General features: G+C 45.2%; 2 long non-coding RNA genes across 2 annotated transcripts in view; one reads left to right on the top strand and one right to left on the bottom strand.

Annotated features, from left to right (window-relative positions):
• LOC128776469 (uncharacterized) overlaps nt 1-13,074 on the top strand; it is a 33,579-nt gene extending 20,505 nt beyond the window's left edge. The window contains exon 2 of the long non-coding RNA XR_008421515.1: nt 3,503-13,074. This is a non-coding gene — a long non-coding RNA (uncharacterized LOC128776469). The remainder of the gene's footprint in view (nt 1-3,502) is intronic.
• LOC128776468 (uncharacterized) lies at nt 3,607-14,753 on the bottom strand. Its single transcript, XR_008421514.1, has 3 exons — nt 14,646-14,753; nt 4,149-4,394; nt 3,607-3,694 (listed from the first exon to the last, which is right to left on the bottom strand). It is a non-coding gene; the product is annotated as an uncharacterized LOC128776468 (long non-coding RNA).
• Nucleotides 14,754-15,442: the final 689 nt, after the last annotated feature.

Genomic DNA, 15,442 nt, shown 5'->3' on the forward strand with positions numbered 1-15,442 from the left:
TGACGGCTATGGGCTGGGGAGGGGCAGAGCCTCGCTCCTGAGTGTCCCCGCGTGGGCCACTCTCCGCCTTCGCAGTGCCGCTTTAGGGGGACTCTCAAAGGACAGCCACCGCGGGAGTCTGCGAGGCCAAAGTGGAACTTCCGGGGCAGTCTGAGCAGGTCAGATGGACCCCAGCCTCCACCCAGAGGCAACTTTGCCTGAACACGCATTCCTTGCTAGTACACTTTTTCTTTTTAATCCCCGCCTTTGGCCTTTAAAAACCTTTTCCTATTTCACTCAGAGGAGCCTCTCTTGCCGGCTGCAATGTACCCCCACCCACAAACCGTTTAATAAAGCCAATTGGATCTTCAAATTGACAGGGTTGAATGCAGTTTTTTTAGCACACCAAGGGGAAATGGGGCCCCTATGTACATGCTTCTACTGCTTTTTAATGTTTCATTTCCTTATAACTCTATATAAAGTAGTTGAAAAAACAGGTGTACTAACATATTTGAAATTCCAAAATTTTATTTACACCCCAAACGGAAGTATTCCAGTACCTTACCTTTTTTTCCAAATTCAGAAAGTGTATTTCTAAGTTCTTTTAAAGCTTCACATATATCTAACCAGCTTTCAAAGTCACTTTCTCTCATTTGTTTTAAGCAGGGGGACAGGCCTTCTAATAGCACACAACTTCATATATTGCCAGTTTCTCCTTTGTTCAAAATAATGTATCACATTGATAATTTGCATTTAAAAACGGTTTTGATTTCAGCACTGTACTTCCTCTTCAGAGATTATGTATGTTAGTACTTGGTAAAATGGTAATTTATGAGGAAATTGTTCTAGTAGCATTCAATCTCGGTGCCCTGTGTGAGAAGGAAAGCTGGTAAACACAAGTAAAAAGGGCCAGCCCGATGTCCAAGGTTGGATACTCCCCTTGAATGCTTTTGGCTTCTGTAATCTTGCTTGCCTCTTCCATCAGCCAGAAACCAGGAACCAGAAGCTTGACTAGTAGTCCCATTCAACCCGGAAGCACATAGGCATGAAAGATCAGTAAAACCCATGCTAAGCCAGATGCTCAGCCTTTGGAGGTGACTCTGCTGGGCCAGCACCGGTGATAAATACAGTTTTTGGTTCCCCGAGGGTGTGCCACTTGTCTCTTCCTGGGCGCTGAGCATTTGCTGTAACATGTGTGTATCTATGTGTTTATAGGTAGTTTATAGAACAGAAATGAGAATATTCCATGTGTTTGCTGAGTTAGAAAAAAAATGTATACCTTGTACCCTATTTTTAAAGGTTATTCTATTTATATTTATAGAAATGGAAGTTTTAAAGACTTGAAATTGTGAGCTGAACACAGATTTGGCACAGTGATTTTGGGAAAGGGACATAACTTCTCCCTTTATCTATGGTTGTCATAATTGTCCGTTATTGTATCTGGCCAAGAGCAGTTTTATATCAATATCATGTTGCCAATTGATAATTACCTAACCTAGACCATATCCATTTTTTTAAACAAAATGATGTAATACAGGTTTACTGCCAGGTAAAAGGTGAACAACAAGGAAAACCTCCTGCATGTCATCATCCTCTACATTGTAGAAGTGTGTTTTTCTAGTAAAGAGTAAACCAGGTCTCTGTAAAATGTTATTTAGTCCCATCTCATATTTTATTCAACATGATGGCTGATATTTTGAGTTTAACTTTCCCTCATGTAAAATATTTTAGGAAAGTAAGTTTACATTGCTCAAAACAAAAACACATGACAATCCATATCTTCACATGGCTTTGCATTTCTTACCTTGCAAGAAACTGTACAGCTGAAGAAAAAAAAACGGGGTGTCTAAATTAAACATGAATTTCTGTTGCACCTGCATTCATTTTTCTAATCTAGACTCTGGGAGACTTGGGAGACTACATTGTACAGAATGTGTGAGTTACACTGAGCAGACACCCTCCAAATGTCCCCCAGTTAAGGTGGGATGGGTAAAACATTCCTCAGGTACTGGTGACTGCCTGAGAACATAGGCAGGGAGAAAAGAAACGGTTAGCTGATGTGGAAAACAAAGGCAAAAGGAAATGTAGATAACATTAAATCTCCTTATAACTTGCAGCCCATTGACAAATACTTGAGATCTGCAGAGTATGACATTCCTCCAGGAACTCCCAATCTTAATGCTTTGCTAGAGGCAAAAAAACCACCTTATCTTGACAATAATAGCCAGGGCTCCTGGATCCTATGTCATCTTTAACATGTGAATATCCCTTTGGAAACTGATTTGTCCATTCCTCCACTTAAAAGCATATAACCAATCACAACCCCAGTGCAGCTCTTTCTGCCCAAGAGTCCTGTCCTTGTGCTTTAATAAAAACACCTTTTTCTTGCACCAAAAACATCTCAAGAATTCCTTCCCAGACCCCAGATCAAGTCACATCAATTACAGTCATGCTGGACATGAAACCACTAGAGTTTGTAACTGTCTTTTTTTTTTTAAGAGACAGTGTGAGCAAGGCAGAGGGGCAGAGAGAGACAGAATCTTAAGCAGGCTCTACGCTCAGCCAGGATCCCGACACATGGTTCCATCTCATGACCCTGGCACCATGACATGAGCCAAAATCAAGAGCCAGACGCTCAACCAACTGAGCCACCCAGGCAGCCAGATTGTAACTGTCTTAATGATTTACAAGAAACACACCATGTTAATAATAGACCTCAAGGGGCGCCTGGGTGGCTCAGTGGGTTAAGCGTCCGACTTCAGCTCAGGTCACGATCTCACAGTCCGTGAGTTCGAGCCCTGCGTCGGGCTCTGGGCTGATGGCTCAGAGCCTGGAGCCTGCTTCCGATTCTGTGTCTCCCTCTCTCTCTGCCCTTCCCCCATTCATGCTCTGTCTCTCTCTGTCTCAAAAGTAAATAAACGTTAAAAAAAAATTTAATCTTTAAAAGAAATAATAATAATAGACCTCAAGGAACCTATAGACTCAAATTCCTGGAGCCCTAAGGTCACCCTCCCCTCTATAGAATGGAAAACCTTCTAGTAGTCAGTCTTCATAATCTCAGTGCAATGCTTTCTGCCCATGGGTCCTGTTCCTGCGCTTTAATAAAACCACTTTTTTTTTTGTACCAAAAATGTCTCAAGAATTCTTTCTTTATTTGGGGCACCTGGGTGGCTCAGTCCATTAAGCATCTGACTTTGGCTCAGGTCATGATCTTGTGGTTTGTGGGTTCAAGCCCCACATCAGGCTCTGTGCTGACAGCTCAGAGCCTGTACCTGCTTCGGATTCTGTCTCTCTCTCTCTCTCTCTCTCTCTCTCTGCCCCTTCCACACTCATGCTCTGTCTCTCACGCTCAAAAAGGAACATTAAAAATTTAAAAAAAAAAATCTTTCTTGGCCATTGGGTTGGAAAGAATTCATTTCCACATTGGTGTCTACCTGCTGGTGCCTGTGTAGAATTTTCTAAGTATGTGCCAGAACCTGGGATGCCGTCACAATTCATCCTCTAGTAGCTGGGAAACAGAGAGGATACCCAAGGACCTCCTCGTGGTCCATCAACAGCCCCAGATAAAGAACACAAACCCAGAAGTCCAGACATGAGGGTGGCTGCAGGAAGTGCAGAAAGGCAGTCAGTCAGCATGGAGACAGGGCTGTGGCCTGATGTTTGGTATAGGCAGGGCTTTGGAGAGAGGCAGAAATGGATCCTAAGTCCAGCTTCCCTGGAAAACACATGCATGAACACATTTATATGAGCCAAAATAAGAATTGTCTCTGAATGACAGATTGTTTTCAGATGAATTTTCATGCCCTATCCTATTTAGTGAATTTCTATTTTCAGCATTTTGGAAAAATCAACACAAATAGTAATCTAATGTTTTTATAAGAGAGAAGTAAAATGAATTTCGCTCCTAGTGTTACAGCAAACACTCGGCGCCCAGGAAGAGACAAGCAGCGTGCACTCGGGGAATCAGAAGAGACTTTTGCACCAGTGCTGGCCCCACCGAGTCACCTTCAAAAGCTGAGCACCCAGCTCATGTTTTACTGATCCTTTATACATATGTGCTTCCGGGTTGGGCGGGACTAGGATAGTGAAGATTCTGGTTCCTGAAAGACAAAAGCATGCAAGACATCTAGCTGGCCATTTTTTTTTTTTTTTTTTGAATATGCTCTTACCAGCTTTCCATCTCATTCCTGCCTCTTGATTCTCAAACTGCTGTAGCAGACTTAGAGAAAATCATTTTGTGGGGGCAGGAAACCCTTTGCTGCCACAGGAGGAGGAGCGAAGACCATTCTGGCTTCTTCCCGCTGGACAGGGATGTCGAAGAGAGGAATGTGACAGCTAGGATTCTTTGCCATCCGAAGGAGAGTAGTGACAGCTAGAATGGTCCAACTAGACCATCATCCGGAGTTTGACAGCTTCTAGGCGAGAGGAAACAAACCTGGTTAGCATATTAAGAATACAAGGATCAAACAGGAGGGCTATGAAAAGCATTAGGAGAAGACCAGCTAAAGTGAGGAGCCAGGATGCCTAATTCCATATGTTGCTCCAAGAGTTCCATGAGTCTGCTAATTCCTGCCTCCGTTTGTTGATTCACTCCCTTAGCTGCTGGACCGTATCTCCAACTACCCCTGATTGGTTGACACAGAAGCAACATTCTTCATTTAGGAAGAGACATAATCCTCCCCTTTCGGCAGTTAGCAGGTCCAGCCCTCTTCTGTTCTTCAAGATTACCGCTGCTAGGGAGTTTATTTGGTCTTGTAAAACCACCAGAGATTTGATAACCCATTCTATGTCATCTGTTAGGTCCTTAGATAATTTATGACAATAAGTGGTTGAGGAGACTATTCCTCCTATTCCAGTGCCCATCCCTGCCGTTATTCCTAAGGCAATCAGCAGGGGTATGACTTGAATGGCTCTTTTTGATTGAGTATATGCTGCCAAGGGTACTATAAGAGACCGATTGTTGGGAAAAATGTTTTTCTGAGGAGTGAGGAAGGCCATGTACAGATGTCCACACAATCGACCAGTAGACATAGGTAGGCATCTGTCCCACATACAAAGAGAAGCCCTGGGAGGGGTTGACACCAGGGATGGGTTGTGGGGAAATGAGTGAGTTCCTGACTGTCAAGAGTTTGATTGCACTGGCCAATGGTCAGATTGCCAACTGGCTCTGTTCCCATTGTGTTTGCCAGGCACCTGGGAGCCATTTGGGACAGTTAGACTCCAGTTAGTACAGGTCTCACCATGTGGGGGTCTGGGTCTTCAGTTAACAGGGTAACACTTACAGTTGCCTATGTTATCAGAGTAGCTGCATAGCGGGTGTCCTGTGGACAAGCAGAGCCAGCAGGCTCTGGCCAGGCTGGGATTGATATCATTGAGGAGGTGATGAATTGCATTTAACACTTGGTCCAGACAGGGATCTAAGACAGGTGGTCTACCTGATTTATGTTACGCCAGAGGTTGAAGGGTTAGGTCAGAAGTGACACAACAGGCATGAGGAACATCAGGGCAGGTCCCCCAGTAACGTTTTATTTTCATTTTTCCTGTCCAATAAGTTGTCCCATTTCTGGTACAAGGAGTGACTCTCCTGGTATCGAAACATCTTTTCAGCATGCAGGTGTACACGGTGGCACAGGGGCATGGTGGTAGTGTTGTTTTACCTATGTGGACCAGAGGAGCAGGGGAAGGAATTGGTACAAGGGGAGGGGTTGGAGCAAGAGTCAGGAAGGTCACAGGGGGAGGAATGGTCTCTTTAGGAGGCCGAATGGGGTAGCAGGCAGTGCAACCTGTGCGCCTGTAACATAAGTTTGTCCCTCATGAAGACAGTAGATGGGGTCCAGCGGTGGGGAGCAGAGTGGCTCCTCAGGCCTCGAGGAACAAGGGGGCAATGATAAATCATGCATTTGCATGGCGTGAGTGAGAAGACTCCTTTTGAGCAGGTTAGGAACAGGAATATGTGCAACAAGGACAGGAGATAGGGCAATTCCATCCTGGGGTAGGAGACAGGTAATAAAGACAGAGAACAATATGCAGTGAAGGACGTCAATCACAACTCAGATCATATAAATCTAAGGAGCATAAGACATCCTGACATTAGTAAGTAGAAGGAGGCTAACAAAAGTTTGTGACTGAGACACAAATCTGCAGAAGAAACTTGGGTAAGCCATACAGCAAAGAGTATAACAAGTATGGAAAGAGAAATAGGTAGGGGATGACATTGAAATTCGAGAGAACAATTTGCTATAGTTCATTTAAGTCATTTGGTGATTTCCTCAAGCTTCTGGTTACAGAGAGTTCTTACGTGTTGGCTGCAGGCTGCGTATCATCTGCTCTTTTCTTAAGGGTGATCTGTAGAGGATTATTCTGGTTAGCAGTTACTTTCCATTCCAAGTGGTTGTCAGGTGACAGATGGCCTGCCTTTACTTGAGAATGGTGGATCCAGGCAGTTAGTCCTGCAACATTGAGGGCTGAGTGTGGTTAGCACAACTAAATAGGGTCCCTTCCAGGTGGGTTTGAGTGGTTCCTTTTTCCAATCTTTTATCCAAACCTGATCCCAGGTTTGTGGGGGTGTACAATTATTCCTAGAGAAATGGGTAGCCTGTCACCCATCTATGTATCTCAAATATAGTTTTCCCTAATCCTTGTAGTTGTTTTTTTATTTCCAAATTCCCTAGCTGTGTCAGGTCTCCCCTGAATTTGACTAGTGGAGGGGACCTTCCATATAGGATCTCAAATGGGGATAATCCTATTTTTGTCTGGGGTGTGCAGCATACTTGGAGAAGAGATAGGGGTAGTATATCTGGCCAGGACAAGTTAGTTTCCTGACATAGTTTTGCCATGGCTGACTTAAGGGTCCAGTTCATACGTTCCACCTACCCTGAACTCTGGGGTTGGTAGGCTGAGTGTAAGTTCCATTGGATGCCTACGGTTTTGGCTACTTTTTCCACCACCTCAGCCACAAAAGCCAGGCCACTGTCTGAGCCCATGGTTAATGGCATTCCATGTCTGGGGATGATATCCCTTGACAGAGCCTTAGTTACTTCCCTTGCCTTTTTGGTGCGTGTGGGGTAGGCCTCAACCTAGCCAAAAAACGTGCAGATGAATACCAGATGAAATTTGTATCCTCCACTGGGTCTTATTTTGGTAAAGTCTACCTCCAAATCTTCGAAAGGTGCCTAACCATAGCATTTAGATCCCCATGGGCCCAGGGCGCCTTATTTGGCATTATTTTGAGCACAGAGGAGGCAGCATTAAAAGATCAAGGCACAGAGGGATGGGAGCCAAGCAATTACACAGTAACAACTTACTAAGGTTTCAAGGGCAGTTTTTCCTAGGTGGGTGAGCTCATGCTGTTGGGAGAATCACCTGGTGGGCTAGCTGTTCCAGTATATAGACTCTTTGATCTGGAAGTACCCACCATCCTTCTTTTGTCTGCTTCCCTTTTCCTGTTGTGCCCATTTTGTTTCTTGGGTTGTGTACCTTGGGGAAGTTGGCAGTTCCAGAGCCAGCATGATTTTTGAGGATGTTGTTTGTTCTGCTGTTTGTTTAGCTGCGGTGTCTGCCCATCGGTTACCTTCCAACACTGAGTCTTTTCCTCTTTGGTGCCCATTGCAGTGGATGACTGTTACCCCCCTCAGTTCCCAGACTGCCCTTAATAGTTTTAGGATTTCTTCTCGAGTTTTTCTTTTCCCCCTGCAGTCAAAAGTCCTCTCTCCTTATATAGAGCCCCATGTATATGTACAGTGGTGAAGGCAAAGCGCGAGTCAGTGTATATGTTGGCTCTTTTGTCTTTACTGAGTTCTAGCGCTCTCATTAGGGCCCACAGTTCCGCTCTTTGGGATGACCATGCATGTGGAAGGACCTTTGCTTCTATGACATCAAAATCAGAGACTACTGCATAACCAGCATATCTCTTGCCATCGTTCATGAAGCTGCTGCTATCAGTGTACAGCATGAGGTCTGGATTTTGTAAGGGCTTGTCTGATAGGTCAGGTCGACTAGAATAGACTTCATCAAGTACCCCTACACAATCATGCTCTGGGGGCCACACCCCTGCAGGCAAGAAAGCGGTAGGATTTAGGGTTTTTATGCCTTCCAATCTTATTCATGGGTTTTCACATAGTAGTCCTGATATTGTGTCATCTGAGCATGAGTTAGCCAGTGTTGCCCTCTGGCATCCATCAAGGTAATAACAGAATGGGGGAACCCTAATGTTTAGGTTTTGCCCTAACGTGAGTTTGTCTGCTTCCTTGATTAAAAGTGTGGTGATTGCCAGGGCCCTCAGGGGGCCATCCTGCCGCAACTGAGTCAAATTGCTTTAAAATGTATGCCACTGGTCTTTGCCAAGGTCCAAATTCCTGGGTAAGAACCTCCAGGGCCACCCCATTGTTCTCAGGTATGAACAGGTTGAAATCTCATGATACATCTGGGAGTCCCAAGGCCAGTGCCTCTGTGAGTTCTGTCTTTATGGTTTCAAATGCCTTTTCTTGGTTAGCACCCTAGAAAAGGGGTGCCCTTTCTTCCTCCTTTAGTGCCTTATAAAGAGGTGTGGCCAATTCCAAGAACGCTGCGATCCATATCTGTCAGAATCCTGCTACTCCCAGAAACTCTCAGACCTGCCGGTGGGTAGTGGAAACTGAAATGGCACAAACTGCCAGTTTCCCTTTGGCTCCCAGCATCTGTTTGTCTTGGGTAATTCTGAAGCCCAGTATTTAACTTCCTTGGCAAATCTGTGCCTCTTTCTTTGACACCCAGTATCCCACCTCTGCTAGTAGCCTGAGTAGGGCTCTGGTTCCCTCCCAGCATTGGGTCTGCATGGGACTGACCAGCAGGAAATCATCCACATATTGGAGAAGGACACATCTTAGGTCCTGTCCCAGAAAACTGGCTAAGTCGGATGCCAGCACCTCATTGAATAAGGTTGGCGAATTTTTGAATTCTTGCGGTAGTCTAGTCCAAGTGAATTGTTCCTTTGCCCCTGTGGTAGGGTTTTCCCATTCAAAGGCAAATAAGGGTTGGCTATTAGGCACTAGCTGGAGACAGAAGAAGGCATCCTTTAAATCCAGACATGTGAACCATCCTGCTTCAGAGAGTATGAGTCCTAGTAGAGTGTATAGGTTAGGCAATGCTGAATGCTGTGTGATGACTGCTTCATTAATGGCTCTTAGGTCCTGTAAGGGCAGTAATCATCTGTCCCAGGGTTTTTCACAGGCAGCAAGGAGTATTCCATGGGGACTTGCATCGTTTTAGAAGTCCCCATTTGAGTAGTCTGTCCAAGTGTATCTGGATCCTCAGGCATGCCTCCCATGGGACCATATATTGGCATATTTTAACAGGTTGAGCCCCAGGCTTTAGGTCAATTAATATTGGGGGGTGGTTTTTTTGCCAGACCAGGGGGGTTTCCTTCTGCCCAAACTGAAGGGAATTCAGCTTCTAGCTCAGGGGCCACAGTTGGCTCACCGGGAGGGGAAGTATATAATCTCCATTCCTCTTCCTGTGGTATTGTCAGGGACAAAATCATGGGTTGGGCCTTTTTATTTAGACGCAATTGCATCTGTCCATCCGAAGTGAAGGCTATTTCTGCACCCAGCTTGGCTAGGAGGTCTCTACCTAACAGTGAGTCTGAGCAGTCAGGTAAATATAGGAATTCATTAACTACTTGGTAAGCCCCACCAGCTGGCATTGTCTGGGAACACAAAATGGCCTTTGGGTTTGCATCCCAGTGGCTCCTGCAATGATGACTTCTCGACCTGATAGAGGTACCACCTTGTGTGTCACCACAGTGTCCGGCCCCAGTGTTGACTATTAAGTCTATTGCCTGGCCCCCTACCTTCATTTTGACCGTGGGCTCATGAGGGCCCAGTTGGATAGAGCCCAGTCTTTCCTAATCAGAGTCCACACCTGCCAGTCCTATCAGGTCAGCCTCAGGTGGTTCTGGTTGGTAGCAGTTGGGTGGAGCGGAAGTTTTTGGTTTTCTCATTTGGAGATTGGGGCACTCATTTTTCCAGTGTCTAAATTCTTTGCAGTAGGAACACTGATCCTGTCCTGGCACCCTTCTTTTTTGTTCTTGAATCCCACGTGGTTTCCGTGGGGGCCCTTCTGGAGGGGACAGTCGCCCCAAGGCCCCAGCCAGGAGAACTGCCTTTTGTTTCATTCTTCAGTCTGTCTCCTTTCTGGCAGCTCGATTCCAATTTACAAAAACCTTGTTGGCAATTTCCAATAGTTTCATCACGTTCTGTCCAGCGAATTCTTCCAATTTTTGGAGCTTCTGTCTAATGTCACTTTGGGTCTGTCCCACGAAAGAAACATTGCCCATGTGCTGGTTTTCCAGGGCTTCTGGGTCGAATGGAGTGTAAACTCTAAAGGCTTCACATAATCTTTCATAGAAGTCACCTGGGCTCTCTTCTGGCTTTTGTAGGACTTCAGATACCTTTGCAATATCGGTGGCTTTTTGGCCCCTGCTTTTTTTACCCCTTGGAGGAAGGGGAGTTGGTATCTTTCTAACCTGGCCCTTCCCGCTTCTGTGTTGGGGTCCTAGCGGGGCTCCTCTTTGGGCATATAGGCTCCCGTGTCCAAGCATCAATGTCTAGTTGCCCATCTGGTGCCTGAGTCTGTATACATTTTCTGACTTTGGTGAGAATTCATCAGTGCTCTTCTGTATTGAAAAGGGTGAACAGAAGCTGCTTACAATCGACCCAGGCAGGGCGGTGAGTCTGGAATATGGATTCTAAGAGATATATCATTGCCTGCAGCCGCGCAGAGTAGGGCGGGTGTGGTGTTTCCAGTTGAGGAGGTCAGTAGTGGAGAACAGTTGGCAGTAGAAAACCAATCCCCCTCTTGTAGGGTCCCACTGGGGCCTATTTTATGGAGACCCCTAGTCTCCCACAATGGCATCTGCATTGACCTTGGGGGCCTTGTACCTTGAGCTGCAGATCTAAGGCACCTTCCTACCAGTTCAAGTGTCCCTGGTTAGGGCAGACTGGCTGCTAGCGAAGGTGTGACCGACAGGGGTGGACTGTCAGGCAGGTAAGGTTCCCCTCCCTCCATTGATGGGCCGCTTGGGGCATTTCGTGGTGGAAATGGAAGGACTTCTTCTGAATTTTTTTGGAGGATGGGGGCGGTTTTTTCTGCTGTGAGGTCTTCTTCTTAGGCTGTGCCACAAGACTTTACATTGTCCATTACTATTAAGGCAGAACTGGACCCTCCTTGGGCTTAGGCTATTTCCAACCACTGATCAATGTATGAGAATTGATCCAGGTGGCCGGGGTCTCCAGTAATTACTTTAAAAACAGCTCGGACTGTGGGGACATCTAGGGTGTCCTCAGCAGGCCAGCCTACACCAAACGTAGGCCATTCTAATTCAGAGAAGGTGCATAATTCCCAGGGGTCAATCTGACCCCATAGTCCCCTGAAAATCCCTTTTAAAAATTCTTTTTTTTTTTTTCATGTTCATTTTTGAAAGAGAGAGAGAGAGAGAGAGAGCACAAGCAGGGGAGGAGCAAAGAGAAAGGAAGAGACAGAATCTGAAGCAGGCTCCAGGCTCTGAGCTGTCCGCACAAAGCCCGATGCAGGGCTCGAATTCATGAACCGTGACATCATGACCTGAGCCAAAGTCGGATGCTTAACTGACTGAGCCACTCAGGTGTTCCCCACCTTTTTAAAATTCTTAGCCACTGGCACAAAAACAGACACTCAGATCAATGGAACAGAATAGAGAACCCTGAAATGGACCCACAAATATATAGCCAACTAATCTTTGACAAAGCAAGAAAGAATATCCAATGGAATAAAGACACTTGCACTTCAGCAAGTGGTGAAGGGAAAACTGGACAGCGACATGCAGAAGAATGAACCTGGACCACTTTCTTACACCGTACACAAAAATAAACTCAAAATGGATGAAAGACCTAAACGTAAGACAGGAAGCCATCAAAATCCTCAAGGAGAAAGCAGGCAAAAAAATCTCTTTGACCTTGGCCGCAGCAACTTCTTACTCAACATGTCTCCAAAGGCAAGGGAAACAAAAGCAAAAGTGAACTATTGGGACCTCATCAAAATAAAAGGCTTCTGCACAGCGAAGGACAATCAACAAAACTAAAAGGCAACCAATGGAATGGGAGAAGATATTTGCAAACGACATATCAGATAAAGGGTTAGTATCCAAAATCTATAAAGAACTTATCAAACTCAACACCCAAAAAAACAAATAATCCGGGAAGAAATGGGCAAAAGACATGAATGGACATTTCTCCAAAGAAGACATCCAAATGGCCAACCGACACATGAAAAATGCTCAACATCACTCATCATCAGGGAAATACAAATCAAAACCACAAGGAGATACCACCTGACACCTGTCAGAAGACTAACATTAACAACTCAGGCAACAACAGATGTTGGTGAGGATGCGGAGAAAGAGGATCTCTTTTGCACTGCTGGTAGGAATGCAAACTGGTGCAGCCACTCTGGAAAACAGTATGGAGGTTCCTCAAAAAATTAAAAATAGAACTACCCTATGACCTAGTAATTGCACTACTAGGTATTTATCCAAGGGATACAGGTATGCTGTTTCGAAGGGGCACATGCACCCCAATGTTTATAGCAGCACTATCGACAATAGCAAAAGTATGGAAAGAGCCCAAATGTCCATTGATGGATGAACGGACAAAGAAGATGTGGTATATATATACAACGAAGTATTACCCAGCAATCAAAAAGAATGAAATCTTGCCATTTGCTACTACATGGATGGAACTAGAGGGTGTTATGCTAAGTGAAATTAGTCAGTCAGAGAAACACATATATATGACTTCACTCATGAGGACTTTAAGATACAAAACAAGATGAACATAAGAAAAGGGAAGCAAAAATAACATAAAAACAGGGAGGGGGACAAAACATAAGAGACTTTTAAAAAGAGAAAGCAAACAGAGGGTTACTGGAGGGGTTGTGGGAAGGGGAATGAGCTAAATGGGTAAGGGGCATTAAGGAATCTACTCTTAAAATCATTGTCGCACTATATACTAATTTGGATGTAAATTTAAAAAATAAATCAAGTAAAATGATAAGAAAAAAAATTCTTAATCATACACTCCAAAACAGTTGGTTGTGAAATTTTCTCCCCATCTGTCCTGGTATCCTAGATGGGTAACTCCCAATGTATGGTGTCACAGGACATACACGAGGAAAGAGGTTGCTTCATCTACCTGGCCGCTCCCCTCACGGGGATTTAGACAGTTCTTAGCATTGGCAGGCAGGTCAATATAAACCCCTGACTCGGATCAGGCCTCTGCGGACCTGATTCTGCCTTGAGTCGTATGAGGTCATCATGGAATTGCAGTGTAGGACCCACTCAGGCTCCGTAGTTGAGACTGTGGAGCACAGGCACTCACACATACATTCAGACAGATCGCAGACTTACACCCAGGACTTCCCTGTCCTATGTGGCAAGTGTGTAGCCTGGGAGGTGATCAAGCTCCCCCTCTGCCTCTAGGGCAGGGCTGAATTTGGCCCTGGGTCCCTGGGGACATTTACCTGATCCATGTCCCATCCTGGCAGAATTTTCTGATTCCTGCAGGATTCCATTCAAGCGAAGTGATGGCCAACTATTGTCAGGCCCGGCGGGGGTTGGGGTCCAGTGAAATCCCCAGCAGTGTGCCTTCCTTTCCATCACAGGGGTCCACGATGAGTGGCCTCTCCGCTGGCCTCCCACAATGGTGACTGAAGGGGCCAGTATGGCTGTCGGCTTCCTGGCCAATGCACCAAAAATGTTACAGCAAATACTCGCCACCCAGGAAGAGACAAGTGACATGCGCTCAGGGAATCAGAAGAGACTGTTTATTTCACACCGGTGCTGGCCCAGTGGTACCACCTCCAAAGGCTGAGTACCCGGCTTGTGTCCTACTGATCTTTTATACATATCTGCTTCCAGATTAGACAGGACTAGTATAGTCAAGCTTCTGATTCCTGGCTGCTGACTGATGCAAGAGACAAGCAAGGCTGCAGAAGCCAAAAGCATACAAGGAACTATCCGGCTCAGACATTGAGCTGGCCCTTTTTTTATTATCTGCTCTTACCGGCTTTCCCTCTCAGTAGGATATGAGTTGGATTACATAAGAAATAAGTATGATCATCATTCTAAAACATCCTTCTTGATATAAACAAAACTTATAGTAAACATGTAATGTGCCATTTGGAAACCACATCATAAGGAAATAAAACCCATGAGTACATTTTTTACATTAAGTTTGATAGTTTCCATGCATCACTTGACCTAGTGATGACAAAAACCATGAGCTCTATGAAAGTGAGTTCTTGCTGCCCCTAAGTAACTGTTTCTAATGAATGATGCTAAATAAGGTATAAGTATTATCTAATAAGGTTTCCACGACACATGACACATTATGTGTAACATAAAAACTTTGTCCTGACTGTTGGCCTGTTGGTCTTTCATATCTCACACATAGTACACACTTCATAGATATCACTTCTTGAAAAGAAGCCTCATAAATTTCATATTTGTATTTCCATTCTAAAAATACAGAAACAAGCTCACTGCAGTCGTACCATATGAAAAACACATCTGAAGAAAAAAATGGATATTGTATGTGTGGTACCATAGCAAAAACTGAATACCAAAATAGGATATTCACTCACTCCCTTTCACTTACTCCGTCTTTCCAGGTCCATTAGACAACCTACATCCTGTATTTCAGCTTCTTTTTCCAGTGGGCCACGGGAACAGTGAAAACAGCAGCCAGGGCATTTTGACCCATCAGAGCCACGGGGGAAGGGGGGAGGATCTAAGTCAAGCCAGGAACCACTTTCTGTGGTTACTGTGGACCCCCGCGAACTTCACCTATGCTCTGCCTGACTCTGGAAATATTCTAAGTGGCCATGAGGACCCAAGAGCCACTAGTGTCTGCCTGGAAAGGTGGGAGACGGTGTCTATGCTACTGAATTCCTATCCAGAACTTCCTAGGTTACTTCAGGAGCACGGGAAATGCCACTGCCCCAAATGGGACTCTCAAGGGAAGCTTTCTAGGCCTGCCTGGAAAGGCTGCTGCTGGACTAGAAGCCGCTGAGAAGGTGGTGAGCACACTGAAAAACGACAATAAATTTTATAAGTCCTGGGGGGCGGGGAGGGGCCGGGAACAACTTGTACCATCCCTGAACATTTGTACAAAAAGGACACAGGAAACTTGAAAATACAGTTGGAAACCTTAGCTCACAGCCAGCTCAGTCCAAAGATGACAAGAACGACGGGAAGCTGTTAGACTAGTTCTGTTAATGTAACAAATGATCAATATCCTCACGGAGTGCACATGAATTGGTGTAAAATTACTTAGGACCCAACAATATTTTCAAAATGTAACGAAGGCTGGGAAAGCACGGAGACCTCTAGCATGACCCTCACACAACAAGGTTAAAAGGGAATGCATTTGGGATGTGCCCCCTGCTACCCACC

Source organism: Panthera pardus, unplaced genomic scaffold (genome assembly GCF_024362965.1).
Source record: "Panthera pardus isolate Hobbes unplaced genomic scaffold, ASM2436296v1 HiC_scaffold_13, whole genome shotgun sequence".
NCBI lineage: Eukaryota > Metazoa > Chordata > Mammalia > Carnivora > Felidae > Panthera > Panthera pardus.